This window comes from Chamaea fasciata, unplaced genomic scaffold, assembly GCF_029207755.1.
Source record: "Chamaea fasciata isolate MVZ Bird 193981 ecotype frontalis unplaced genomic scaffold, bChaFas1.0.hap1 SCAF_6, whole genome shotgun sequence".
Classification (NCBI taxonomy): Eukaryota; Metazoa; Chordata; class Aves; order Passeriformes; family Sylviidae; genus Chamaea; species Chamaea fasciata.
Window position 1 is genome coordinate 30,894,225 of NW_027094091.1, and position 15,767 is coordinate 30,909,991.

The window sequence follows — 15,767 nt, forward strand, 5'->3', positions numbered from 1 at the left end:
AGTGTTTGGGGCTCTTTGTTATGAGTTTTTTGACCATAATTAGTCAGTTTTCTTGGGAAAATGCAGAAATATCTTCCCCCATATTCATATTTGCTTTAACCACTCTGCCAAAACTTTGTTACACTCAATCCATTTTAGTAGCCTGTGCAGAAAAAAAATGATCTTCAAGTAAAAGATTCAGGAGTGTCTAACTTGGCCAACCTCTCACAAGAGGGTTAGAGTCCAAAGGAAAGCTCGTAACAGACAGGTTTTGTCTATCTCCTTACAGAGTTAAAGAGAAAAAGATGCTCTAAGTATGAAGGGTAGATTGAACAGTTCCATTGAGGGACTGGTATAAAAGCTTGAAAAATATTTCATTCCTATACCTATACCATGTTTAAGTAGGCTTTGCAACTGAGAATGGCTAAATCTGTTGATATGCATTAAGAGAGACACAGGTTCTCAAAGAAGATGATAACATTTAAGAAGGAATCCTCTGAACAGAAGTTCTCAGGATAATTCAGAATTAATGGTTTTATTTCTCCATATTTCCCTTGTATTGATTATTTACCACCATCTTAACTGTACAGTAGCCTGCCTCAGTATCAGCAGGGTCCCTATGGTCTCCCCTGTTCCCACCTGTGTGGGTATTTCATGGCCACCTACACACCCTTCAGCCCTGTCAGCAGGTCCTTCACTGCAGAAAACACACCATGAGCCCCCAAAAGCAAAATCAATTTTTTGACTTGGGCCTTGTGGTTCACAATATCCAATGACTACTGACACTGCCAAAGAAATAGTATTTAACAAGAGTTTAAAAATGAAGCTTTGAAGGAGCATCAAAAGCCAAAACTTGTAACTGCCATGATCAAAACCATCTAAACAACACAGAAGTGAACAAACTTTTTAAAGAGGGCCAAGAGAGGCAGCTAAAAAGACAATTCTTAGAATGGAGCACAGAGTGTACAAAGATGTCATATTGGCAAGCTTGTACCATTTATTTCAGCAAGAGTTGAAAGACAAAAAGGAGAATGGCACAGTACAACAGGAAAGCAGGGAAGGCTATGAACTCTGGGAGGTGGAAATGGTACAAAAATGAGGAAAAGAAGGAGCAAACTCTGGCAAGTAAGGTAATCCCGAAGTGTTTGAGGGCCAATTTACCGGTATCAAAAATTAAAGTTTATTTTAAGATACATTAAAAGCAGAAAGTTCTGCCAGAGAAACTATAAATATGAAACTAGTGGAAGATCAAGGTGTAACAGGAACCTTGGGGAATTCAAGACTAGCAGATATCTTCCCGACTGGATCTGTGTCCACTGTGGGAAAAGCTGAGATGTTTCACTGCTTTCCAAATGGCTTCACATGTAAATCACACAATAGAAAAATATTAGTGAATGGGAATAAACAGTATCAAAGTCCATATGGCACTGGTTCAATAACTACAAATCGCTTAAGGACCAGAGACCCAGGTCTTCAGAGTCATAGCCAACTGAAATCTCTTCAGGACCATGTGACTTAAAATTGGCAAAGACAGGATACCAAGCAAGATGAACCAAGTAGCAGCTTCTCACAGATGCATATTCTTTTAAGAAAGAATGAAAACACTAATAGCAGAAGCAGCAGCAAGCAATTGAGACAATTGAGACTGTTAAACTGAGATTGTTAAACCATCAATGTGGACCACTGCTTGTAAAACGAGAACTGAATCATATCACATGGCACCAGTTTGGGCATTTGCACATTCTCTGTACAATCTTTTAACATTTCCTTTGTTCCCAAACATAAGAGACAAAAGAACACCTGCCAACATGACTATCATCAAAAATATCCATCCAAACAGCTTGGTCTTATCTAACAAAAAAGCAGATCTCCCATGGGCACAGTGACATTAGGAGTATAATCAACATCAGGGGACAAAAGCTACTCATTTCTGCTCTCAACCAGACAGTTTTGGAACAGGGACAGAAATTCAGGTTCAAGTAGAAAGAGTAGATTAGAATTACTGCCTAAACAGAACCAGATTAGTATTTCCTGAAAGACAGGTTTACACAGCAGCCAGTTCTAGAAAAAAAAAAGGAAAGCGGGAAAAAAGTGTCCTTTATGAAAAACAGGGTTTTAACCAAGATTTCCAACAAAAAGGAAAACCATTTTAGCAATTTGGAGCAGTCAATAAAGGTGTAGAGGAGTTGTACTTGTGCCATCTCCCAATTTTTACGAATTATTTTAGTTCTGCTCCTTCAGTTTTGTTAAATAAATGAAACAAGGTGTTTTCAAGATGGATTAAAAGATCACTTCACCCAAGGGTGTTTTGGGTTGGCTTTTTCTGGTGTTCATTTCAGCAAGATACAGGAGCTTTCATACAGCTGTACTGAAGGAAGTTTTCAGTTTGGTGTCTGAACGAGGGAGAAGTTATTTTTACTGCCCTGTTTCTGAAACTGCTCTTCATCTCTTACTATATGGCAGTGCTGTCAGCTGTGTCCTACAATGAAGCTCCCTCTATGCTTTTTCAAAGCAACCCAACACTGAAGAAATATTTCCTCCAGCAGAAATCACTTCTGCTGGAGCATCTGGCATTGTTGCCTCAATGTGTTAATTTGCAGTGTCAAATCTTAAAAAAAGTCATGGGCAGCAAAGTATTGCTTGTAATTGAAAACCTCTATTAGTACTTCAGGGCTCTAATCACCCCTTCTGCTATCCCTCCTTTGTCTAATTTTAAATATAAAATATTACATGGGCAAAAAACCCAGGTGTAGTTGATATCGAACTACAGCCCAAAGTTAGTGATGCATATGGACTATGAGGATGCATAACATAAAACTGAATAATGTTTGCTTCCCCTTTCAGGGAACATAATAGGTAAAAGAAGAGTTTTCTTCCTCCTAATAATACTCTTCTAAGTATTTCTGGTTTTACATGGTAGAAATTAATCCAAAGTCAGTGAAGTGTCTTTTCATTGGGATTTACAAAACCAATATACCTTCTATTAAATATACCTTCTATTCTGTACTAACAGTAGGTAACTACTATGTCAGATACACTTATGACTCAACAATATCTTATCCATCAACATCTTTATATTTCAGCTCCACTTTCATTCAAAGGAATGATGTGACAAATGCAGATCAACACACAGCAGCCACACAGGGCAATGGAGCAGCACTAACAGCACAGGTCTGGAAATCACTGGCAACCCGAATACTGGCACCCATGCCCGAAGAGCTTCCTACCTTTTGAAATTCCATTTCTTTTGTGATCTATTGCTACTGCTTCCTCCTGAGTATTTCAGAAGCATCTCACACAACACAAAATACACAGTATGTGGAAAAATATTTATTGCACTCGGGAAGGGGAATTATTTCTGCAACATCATCTTTCCTTGATACAGAAGTGCTACAAAATACACTACTGGACCAGAAAACCCAACACCAAAAGAGCCCAACAGAAATCTTGGAGATTTTTCAAGGGTTCAGTTCTAGGTGTGACACAAACTGTGCATGCTCCTGGAGGGGTCCGAACCCCAAAGTAGCCCTTGCTGCTGGCCAGTAACTGCCTTCCAAAACATTTCTCTTTGTGACACTAGATAATCATAGAAGAAAGTTAGTCTGAAGAAAGATAGCTTTACACTATTAGAGATTAGTAAGAAATTTACTGTGCGGGTAGTGATGCACTGGAACAGGTTGCCCAGAGAGGTTGGAGGTGTTCAAGAAGAGGCTGGATGGAAGTCTGTGTAATCTAGTCTAGTGGAAGACTTCCTGTCCAGGGAAGGGACGCTAGAACTAGTAGATCTTTAGGGTCCCTTCCAAACCAAACCATTCAATGAACTCCAGTTCTGTCTGTCCTTTAGGTATTTCACTTCCCTAACTCTACCTCTAGGCTCTTTTCCAGAGCAGATCAGCATGTGGGGAGCAGCTGGTTGTCTGACGTTGACATAATCCCTTGCCTTCCCTTTCCCTTTTCACTCTCACCCATACTGCTGCCCCTAACTCAGCTGTGGATCTTGCAAACAGCAAGAAGAGCCATCTCCCAGAGCTCATCGTGCCTTCTATCCAGCAGCAGTTTGGGAGGCAGTTTAACCAGCGCTGCTCATATGGAGACCCCGAGTGCCAAAAACTCTTCTCGCGGTCACAAGGGGCCGCTGTTCACTGTCATAACCCAGGCAAGAGAGTTTGAGAAGCCTTCCCTGCATCAGCACCAAACAAAATTCTCGGAGCAATGAAACTGAGTGTTTGAAAATGCAGGAATATCTCCTGAACTAGAAGACATATAGGTTTCTTCCAGGCGAGAAATGCCTTTTTTTTTTTCTTTTTTTTTTTCTTTTTTTTTTTTTGGCACAGGATTTAGATTTCTGCTCCTGTCATCAGGCAACGGAACCACCGTACCACTATGCTGCTTATTAAGAAGCCATAGAATTACAATACTTGAACTGACCTTTAGATAGTGCAGATGGCATGCCAGTCTGAATTAGTGAAACTGGATATTGTCATGGTTGCCCAGTATACAAATTATTGAGGAAAACTATTCCTTGGGAAAACAAGCACATAAAGACTTTAAAGTAGTGCGCATGCAAGCTACAGTCACAGCCAAAATATAGGATATGATGCTGAATGACATGGGAAAGATGAAAGAAACCCAGGGGACCACTGTATTTCAGATCTTAGGATGGCATCAAACTGTACAGCTGAGAAATCATTACCTAGTCTGACACACCTAGAGCAATACTACCCTTATGATTATTTGTATTTCTAAAGCAGCAAGACAGTAAGGGAATCTCAGTCTGAACCTGATTCAAAATTATTCTCTGAAGTATCTAAAAAAAGGTATTTATTCCTAGCTCAAATTAAAATATAAATGGATTTTTTAAATGACTGCAATTTCTCTTCAGCTTGTGATCACAATGCCAGCCTGGTTTCTTGTGCTTAAAGGATCTGTTCCAAGTAGTCTCTGCTATTCTGGCTATACTATTAACTTCAGAACTTGCACAAATGAACTGGCAGCCTCTTAGGCTGAAGGAGCCTGCACCCAGCCTTTTGGACTACTTTTCTGGTTGTGCTCACTGTTGCTTGCATAGGAGAAATACCCAAGACAGTTCTCACAAGAAGTAGGGTTACAGACCATTGTTTGGTTTGAACTTCAGTGCATGTTGCTTTTCACATACCAGTAAATTTCTGGTTTAAGCTGAAGAGAGGGGTCCCTCCTCCCATTTTAGAGAACCAGGCACCAGTAAGGGTGAAACATTATTCCTCCAAGGTAACAAAGATCTAAACTGAAGAGCAAATTAGTAAAGACTTGTCTTATATAAAATCGCCACACAGTCCTGACTGCTGCACAAACTGACTGGAGGTGGGCATTAGAAGGAGCAGTCGTCAGTCCAGAATCTGCATTAGTAAACAATATCAAAAAATGTGGTGAATTTTCTTCTCCAGGACAATAATATAACCAGTAAAAGGAAATCACAGCAAGACCTGGACTAATATCTGTTTTTTCATCATGCTTACACACGTCTTTTCCACCTCCTTTTCAGGAAACTGGATTAGAATATGGACATCTTTATCCCTTGGTCAGTCTGGCCTCTCATACAGGCTCATGTCCCTTCAAGTCAGCCCCCAAAGCAGCTCAGCTCTTTGCAGGACGCCCACTTCCCACACAGCTCCAGCCAGACAAGCAGCCCTTTTGCAGCTCACCTCTGCTGGAAGTACTACCCTCCACAAAACTTCTCTCTGCCTGTTCCCAAATGAAGATTGAGCCAACCTTCCCATATCCTCGCCTTGATCCTGCCCAACCCTCAGGTGCAATGCAGGACACTGAGATCAGACACTCCTATTAACCCCCTAGTATCAACATGCAAAGCTTCATAGGAGTAAATTTTCAGCAAGGATCTGAAGAAAATTCACATGACAATCTGTGTAGGGGATTGGAAAGGCAAACAAGGATTTCAGGAGTTTGTGGCTTTAGTTACAAAGGGAAGAAATAACAGGCCTTTTACAATTAGGATTGGGCACAAACAGCTCAGAAACAACTGTAAGATAAAAGTGTAGTCCTTTGCTTTATTAGTCATCTAAACAGACAGAAGCTGATGTCAGAATGAGACAGACTAATTCCCTTCCAAATATATGCACTGCAGCTTGCTTAAAGCCTCTATGCATTCCCTTCAACCATGACCCCACTGTTCAAATTCCCAGTCTGGCTAATCTCCAGCTCGAACACATCCTTCTTGCCACTGTGTATCTGCAGTCTTCACAGAACAGTAAGCAACACCACATTATCCTTGAAGATTTACCCCCTGGTAAATCCCCTTGTTAGACTCATCTAGCTTGTTAAAGAAATTCTCTTCCTATACTAACTGCAGATAATTTTCGGTCAGCAATAACAATGGTTTTTTTAATGTACATATTTATTTGTTCAAAATTCCCTTTCTTAAATTGTTCACTTTTGTCCTTGTTTACCCAGCACTGTATATACTGACTCTTACAATCAGGTTGAAAGTTCACAGTTTTCCAGTTCTGTCAACCAGCAAATAAACCTCAAAAATCTTAACACCAATTCTCTTGTGACTGATTCAGCTTCTAAAATATACAGTTCATTGGTTTTAACAGCACATTTTCTTTCACACCAGATATGCTGTACAGTTGTACATGACACTAAACGCAGAACAGTTTTCCTGAAATAGCAAAATAATAGTTGTAAACAACATAGTATTTGTATAGTACATGCTTTGAAGTAGTTGCTTTATTTAGAAGACAAAAAATACACAAAATCTTTTTGGAGGTCTTTTCTTGCCCATGCATATTTTTGTTTGTGTGTGTGAGGGCATTTCTTTGGTCTGTAAATAATTTGCTTGTCCATATCATTTTTTAAACATGCTGCATTGCTGAGTGAGAGGCACCTCAGGGTTTCTTCAGCTCTTTGCTGTAATTGCTGTAATTGCTAATACTCTGTTCCACCATGAAGGATATCTGTTTACTGTATTGTAACAGCATCCTTAGGGGTGCAGAGTGAATACATATTTAGAGAGAGAGAAAATTACCTTGAAAAGCAAATATGAAGATGGGAGGTGGACAAAAGGCTACTGCAATTAGACAGTCCGTTAAAAACACAGTTAAATCAATAGAAAAAGACAGAAAAATGAGAGAAGTTTCTAGAGTTCCCACCAACATTTAAGCATGTGGTTGCAAGGGACAGCTACATCAACTAGGGAAGAATGTACTTTTTTTTTCTAAGCTTTTTGTTATTATGTAACTTCTTACAGTCAATTGTGCCCAAAGGGCTTTGCCTGTAAGAAAGGATACAGAACTATTCTAGGAGACAGTTTTGCAAGATACATGGATGCTACATTTTCAGGGACACCTCAAAGCCACTAAAAATATCCCATAACTGGAAAAAAAAAAAAAAAAAAAAAAAAAAAAAAAAAAAACCAAAATAACAAACCTACAAACAAAATAAACCAAAGGAAAAAACAACCACCTAAACAAGCAAAAAACCAACCAACCAAAAAAAAAAAAAAGTCCAAGCAACCAAGTGATAAACCAAAAACAATCAAGAAAAAACAAACAAAAAATCACAAAAAATACGAAAACACACAAAAAAGCCCCACAAAAATCTCCCCAAAAATCTCCCCAAAGCCCCCAGTTCTGAATGTGTTCGGACAATGTAACCAAGAAGACCAGACGTGCAGTGCACTGTGCTGGAGTACCAACAGTCTGTCTGTCCTGGCCAGCACTGGCCAGCTCCACTGCCCTTTCCCTCACCTTCCCCTGGGAAATCCAGCTCCCCACCTCTCTCCATGACCTTCTGCTTGTACAGTCTCTAGAACCAAACCAAGGAGTCCGTGTGAGACAGCAGTTGAACTTACCCACGAAAAACAAGTACTTCAAAGGGCTGAAAGAACAAGGGTGATTAGAGGGCAGAAAGTTAATTCCCATTTTCCTTTATGAGGAGAAATTCTGTGGTTTTGGCACTCTCAAAACCAGCGAAGCATTGCTATGATTCTATAACTCACTGAGATTTTTTACCTTTCATAAGTATTTGATCAGAAAAGACACATTCTCTTCTTCACCCCACATCCACCTTGTTTCTAGCACTCATTCCTCTTTCTAACTTGTAACTACTGAGATGTCTTTGTCACACTATTCTACTGTGGAGGACAATATCTTCTTTCTCCTTACACACAGCATCTGCAAATCATCTATTGCTTCATCTCTCCAAGGAAAAATGTGTCTTCTGGTACATATAATAAGGCTAAGGCTTGGTTTAAGAGTTTTTCTTAAGAATTCTGTTGTGTGTATTGATCCAAGCTTTAAAGTTCATCTGGTGTACTTAAAAATTTCTTCCTTAGCCCTGGAGAAAAATGTGAAGCTAACATCCAGGGTAATAAGATGGAAAATGCCTTCCTTATGATTAAATATATATTTATACTAGGGTTTATCTCCCTGATTCTGCTGTTTTCTTGGTTTAAGCAGGAAGTTATTTTCCTTGATTCATCTGCTTCTTTTTTTTTCTTTCTTTCTTTCTTTCTCCAGGACTTAAGAAATGCATAAATATAATAGCTGTCCAGAGTGAGATGCATAAATGCCTTTGGCATTTAAACTGCCTCTCACACAGAATAGGATTTTTTTTTCCAGTTCAGCTATCTACTTCTTTGTTTCTCAGTTCTCAAAGCACAAGATGGACCTTAGAGGGGAGCATTAAAAGACCCATGTTCCTAGTGTATCCAAATGTCACTTTAAATCCAAATTCCATTTTAAAAATCCTTCATTCTTGGCAAAACTGGAAGACAATTATGCTTACTAAGGAAGAGCCATAACAAGGCTCTCACAACAGTAACAAGAACATTTTATTGCTATTAAAGCCATAAATCATCACACAGAAGATGAACTTCATGATGATTACTTCATTTGCTATTACCTAAAGTAACAGGATAGGTGTTAGGAATAATACAACAGAAAAGGCAGAAAGATCAACGAGGACATGACATCTTTACAGGGCTTGTCCTTCCTCTTCTACCTCACTGGGTGATTTCCCTTGCAATACTGATATCAGGACCATTGACTCCCTGATGGAGTTGTGCCAGGATCTCCAACGCTACTCCTGTCCAAGCAGATCATACTCCTTGAAGCATGACAGGAATTGCATATTTTGACAGCAGATCTGCCTCCTTTCCTTCTAGAGTAGGTTCTCCCAGTAGCAGTGTCCACAGAAAAGTCACCTTAAGGTCCAGTCACTTAAACCATATTACTTTCTCTCCCTCTTTTTTTTTTTTTTTTTTTTTTTTTTTTTTTTTTTTTTATCTGCTTTTACTGAGCACAGCTTTACACTCAGTCAACAACAACAGGAATATATAGCACAGCTGGCAAGTTTGAAGAGGCTGCAGTAATCAGAAAGCAGTAAAAGAAGAAAGGAAGAAAGAGTTGGATCTTATCTAGCCAATGACAAAAGAAGTTTTTGTTACGTTATTGAACACTCTCTTCTTCATACCCATTTGAAAAGAATATTTGTCTCCCAAAAGAAAATTATAGATTTCAAATGGAAACACAAGTCATATGACAGAGGGACAAAGGGCTCATGGGAGAAGAAAGCTTTCCCAGATTTTTTAACCTGCCTCTCCTGACAGACTTTGAAAAGCAGAAAGGATCTTAAACAGATAATTTACATTGATTTGGCTCTTTCTCATGTCCATCAGCTCCACACACGAAATGGGAAGACTCAAGCAAAACTTCCAGGCTCTGGCATCTAGGTCTAGAACAGACCTTGCCTAGAAGCACAAGCAAAGTGTCTGGAAATACAAGTTCTCTACTTTCACACAAAATTTTATTTAAGAAAAAAACATGCACTCCTCAAAAAATCTTGACAAAACTCAGATATCCTTTTCTACAGTGGAGACACCAGACATTGCTTAAGTGTGGGCTGAGTCACTTCTCACAGGAAGGACATAGTTGTGGAGTTCAGGGTCTCAGAGCTCCCCTATGAAGGTCCATAAACACTATTTTCCTCATTAACAGGGGAAGGCACCAGGTTTGACACTGACCTGGCAGTGCAGGATCTCAGGGCTGACTGTGCCTTGACCCTGGCTGAATCTGCCAGGGACAGGAATTCCTCTAATCCCAATCTCCAATCAACACCAGGCTCCACACCTTGTTCTGCATAACCCCGGGGATCTTTTCTGTTTGCTGGTATACATATATGTCCAAATCCCAGTTACCCACTGTAATAGATGTGCTGTATAAAATTCGTGGATTAAATTTGTGTGTGTAAAATTATACATTGGAATTGAAAAACCCCGGATTCCTGGAAACGGTCTGAGGGCGTCTCCTTACACTCCAAAGTCTTTTTTCAGCTTGAAGGTGCTACCTCGACATCTGCAGAAGAGATAACGTGGAAATGGCTCATTAATCACGGGCCGACCACATCTTCGAAGTCACTCAAAGGATCTGATATCGATCTGGGTGGAGATTAACAGATGATTACATCAAGCCTTCCAACAGAAAATTCAGAGACCCTTCTTTCGGACTTTCATACAATTCCTCAGGAAGTTCTTTCAAACATCGCTCACAGGGTGTAGGACATTTCAATGATTGTATTATTTACATGATGTCATGTTCTTTGGGTGAATCTGCGTTCTTTGTGACAGTCTTGCTTTCGCCTCAGGGCAGAAAAATGGTATAAAACACTTACCCTGAGACCCCGAATTTGTGGGCAGTACTCTGGAGAAGCTCCCTTTGCTGCTCCCAGATTGTCCACCCAACATTCGATCGATGTTGTCCTGATTTATCTTGGCGTCTCGAAATTGATTTTTGAAATTGTCAAATAAATCTTTGGATTTTTTGAATTAGATCTGATCATTTATGACACCCACTGTGTTCTCAGTGTCTAAATTCAGAACAGAATTTGTAGAAAACAAATACACACAAAAAAATAACAAGCCCTTCCTCCCCAAGCCCTCTGCAGTACCCACTGCAGACAGTATGTATGTTTTCTTGGTTTTTTAGCAGACTGGGAATATGTGTTAACATCTTCATTCTAAGTTTTAATTACACTACACTGAAGTCCACCTTGCACTTCAATGACAACATATTTTCTGGGTTGTGTCCTCCAACTTTTCACTGAAATAAGCCAGTGTCATGCAACTACAGCTCACAGTGCACGTTCATTAAAGGCAATGCCACACATGCAGCTGAAATGGTCATGCGAATGCAGGCTGACCTGAACAGCCACTCAGAAAAGAGACATTGAACAGTTGGTGACTCAATTGGAAAAAAAAAAAAGAAAAAAACAAAAAACAAAAAAAAAAAAAAAAAAAAAAAAAAAACAAAAAAAAAAAAAAAAAAAAAAAACCCCTCATTTTTACATGTGTAGTCTGATCACACATTGGAACATGTCTTACAATACTGGAAAACTACGCACACGACTTCACTAGGCAGTCTTCTAAACCTAGGCTGTCTCTCCTATGCCCAGGATAAATTAAGGCACAGATTCCCTCTGAACTCATCAGTAGCATGTATGCCTGTGAGAAAAGCGTGACAATTTAATTTTGCTCCGTTTTCTCAAGAGTTTTCCATTTCCTGTTTCTGTGCTGCATGGTAGAAGTGTACCTTACATTCAACGATTGTCATTGTTGAGAAAACATATGGGGAAGAACATAATGGGGGAAAATGGTTCTGCCCTTTTCCTTGAGGGCCACCCGTGTTTCAGCCCATGTGATATAGTGATAAATTCCAACAGATTTATTGGAACTTTTTATGCAGACTTCACTATATCAGAAACAGATTACACTTAACTCAAGTTTTCAGATTCAAAAATATTTAAATAAAAGTGTTTTCCTTCTGCTACTGCCCATATTTTTATTTGCCTTTAAGAAAATGCATGACAACGGAACACATCTGAAAGCAATTCTAGTAATCACTGAAAGGGTGACAGCAAAATTTGGAATGGAATTTTCCTTTAAAAAATCACCTTAGAGATGACAAAACCTACTGAAATAAGAAAAAACACTGTGAAATCCAATGCATTTAATTTTCTTTTACTCTCAATATATGTGTTGCTTAGCTTACATGCAACAGGCATCCAACAATGAAGTAAGAAAGTCCACAACTCTGACAAGGATTTAATGAGTTAATTTAATGAGGATTTAATTACAGATCTGTTTCCACTGTTTCTTTGGTTTAATCCTCAAACATTTCAAAATATCCAAAGATCTGGCAGTCTCTACAGTAAGATAGCTCAGCACTACATGGTGAATTTCCTTAGTGATTCTTGAGGCTTTGATAGCACTGACAGAAGATTTACTAACAGTGCATAAGACAAATGTGCATAAACAAAGCCTGACACTTGTTTTACTTGGAAACCACAGAGCTATATCAAATTAAGGTAAATTAATAAATAAAGAAAAATCTCAGCCCATAACTTAGTGAACATTGTTGCTCTTAGTAAGAATATACATGGATAATATAACTTACAAATTATTTCAGCAGGTTAACCAGTAAGAGAAAAAAGACCATAATTTTACTAACTATTGATCTTCTCTCTATACTGACAGTCACAGGTAGTTGTAACAGATTATTATTTTTTGTTAGTTTTCTTATCTGGGATACTTCGTTACAGGCAAACAAAGCTCATCATGAAGCACATGCTGATCCCAAGAAATACCAGTGAGACCAGGGCCTAAATGTCTGGTGGGAATCAAGGCAAGAGATACAAATAAATCCTCTTGTATGATAGGAGAGACAGTTCTTCATAACTAACAATCCACATGGCAGGCAAAATGACAGATGTATTTCTGTATGATAGGGCAACCTGACAATCCATTTTCTCATATGAGGAAAAACCTACAGCACCTGAAAAATGGTAGACAAAAATAGAAGGATAGTTAATAGCAGTGAAAGAAGCTCATAGAGGTTATATACAAGGATAAATGAATACATCATGAAAGACTTTAAAATTGGGATTAAAAAAAATAACCTTTTGCAAACTTCTCTCAGAAAATAAAAAAAGAAAAAGAAAAAAAAAATCCACACAAATCTCCAAACAAGTACTGGAAGGCTTTGTACCATTTATTTTGTTCATTTTACTTCATTCAGCAGACATCTTTTGTGCTGTTTTGCATTTTGGGTCATTTCCTTCATATATATATTAAAAAATGTACTCTAATTGAACAAAAACAGTCAATAATGCTACATAAATTTTGCCAAGAAAAATAGTATTATGTTCAAATTATCCCACATAATTTGAGAAGTAAAAAACTCAGGAGTTGGTTTTAAATTACTTCTTCCATATAAAATCACAAGAGTTCTTCAGTTATAATTAAAAAGCTGCAAGTTCAACCATCTCAATAAAAAAAAAATTTAAGTATTATATCTGGATTCTTTATTAGCCAGATAGTTGTTCACCAAAGATAATTTTAAGTGGATTCAGTCTACAAATAAATTGTTGGGTCACTAGCTGTAGAATAGAAAATTTCTCAACAGACTAATTAAAAATATTAATACCTACCGCTCAGACATGCTAGCTGTAACCTTGAGTTACACTCACAGATAAAAGAGCAAGTCATTTTCCACCTCCATTGCTTTCTTATTGTGTCAGCTGAATTTGCTACAAAATGCCAATAAAAGGAGCTCTTCTTCTTTGAACATTTTTTGATCCATTAACTAGATGAAAAGCTCTAGTTTATTTCATATAAAGCACTGAATGGTGAACATTTATCAGATAAGTCAGATAGAATAAAGATAAAGGAAAATAAGCCTTTTTAGGGGATGATATGTTTATAAGATGTCGCAACTACTGGAGTTTACAAAAACCTTCAGGGTTTAATACCACTGAGGTGTTATTTTGTGTTGCCCTCCCCACTTAATTTATTATTCAAAGATATACAACTATGAAAATCTTCTTATTAACAGCTCTACTGCTTCCTCCTCTCTTGAAGAAATAATAAATATGATTGGGATCACTGGTATTTATCTCTTACAACAGACTGCAGACCAGTTCCTCACACATATATAGGGGAACATCACAGAAATCAGAGTCAAAATGTCGGTCACCCATTTTCAGCAATGAAATTACACCCTTGTTCCAAAATAAATCCAAAGGATATGTGCACCTGTCTAAGAAATCACATTATATAAATATAGCTAAAATCTGCTATGAAATTCTAAATCAAAAAAGCTTCTCTGAAATGGATCACTATACCAATTGCAGTAATAACTCAGATAAATTCAACAAAGTCAATGCACAGTATCAAAGTGACAGCCTTTATTCTATGATTCCCAGATCACATAAAAAGTATATGACAACTTCATATGATGTTTTACTATATTTAGATTTAAAAACAAGCCTAAAAGGAGTTTGTCTTTTCATAACGGAGATCAAAGTTATATGAAAAGTACTAGAGATTTTATCAATAGCAGAAAATTCAAACTTTAGAGACAACATACTTTCAGCAGACCTTGTAGCAAAACACTGCTGAAATTAATCACTTATGTCAACAAAGCAGATGTGGATCTAATCAACATAATTGAAATTGATGGTACTAAAAATTGCTGGCTAATATATAAGTTTAGCTAGCATAGATGACTTTTGACCACATCTACACTTTCATACATAGGTTACTGCTGCAGAATTTTTCTGAATTGAAGTCCCAGAAGGTAAAAAATTTAGATGCGGTGAAATTGGCAACACAAAACTGATCAAACACTTCACCCACTACATCACAGAATGATTTGGGTTGGCAGGGACCTTAAAGATCATCCAGTACCAATTCTCCACCATAGACTGGGACACCTTCTACTTGACCAGATAGCTCAGAGCCCCATCCAATCTAGCCTTGAGCACATCCAGGTATGAGGTATCCACAACTTCCCTGGGTATCCTGTGCCAGTGCCTCACAACCCTCAGAGTGAAGAAAATTACTAAAGAAATCCTCCATTACCACTTTATTTACATGCATGTTCTGAATTTAAGTAATTTCCTCAGTTTTTTCATAACTTTGAGGTTTTCCACCAAGAGTAGAAAACTGTTCATGCCTCTTTTTCAAGAAAAAAACATCATTTGACCACATAAGACTAATAAGTATTAATCACAATTCTCAAGGAGAAAAGATTTTTATATTACTTTTGACTCTTTCATTATGCATGCTATCTTCTCATGCAGTTTTGATTTGCATGTTGTTACTTTTTTCATTTTCATTTTAGAGTGCAAAACAGTTTCAGCAAAATGAGAATTTTTATTTTCAAAAATTAATCATGGATTAATGATGTCAGATTTCTAAGACAATATATTTAAATAGTATCCACTCACTGAGTGTGTGAACTACAAGTGGTGCTTATTGACTGATTAATCACCAGATTTATTTTACTCTGTTTTAGTGTCTTCACATTTTTCTTCATCTTTTCTAAGACACATGGGAAGTTTCCTGTCGAAAGAGGGGCATAATTACCAGGAAAGAGCCTGCTTTGAAAAAGAAATGGATACCTCTTTCTTATTGTCCCAGGCTGAGGATTCAAGGACGGAAGCAAAATGAAATCTGCAAGTGCAGAAATTAAATGTTAGGGTGAAACTGCCTCAGAACTTAAGAGAAATTCTGTGGCTGAGCTTGAGGATTGTGACTAAGTCAGACAAACAAACTGGATTTCTCAGCAAGAGGATGGGATGTGTACAGGGAGATAACACAAATACTAAAAAAAGCTGCAAGATTATTAAATGTTAGATAAGCACAAGCCCACACAAATATCTTGACATGAGGATGCAAAACCAGCAGATGAAATGAATATAATCAACCCTGAATAGGATGTATGAGGAATCCC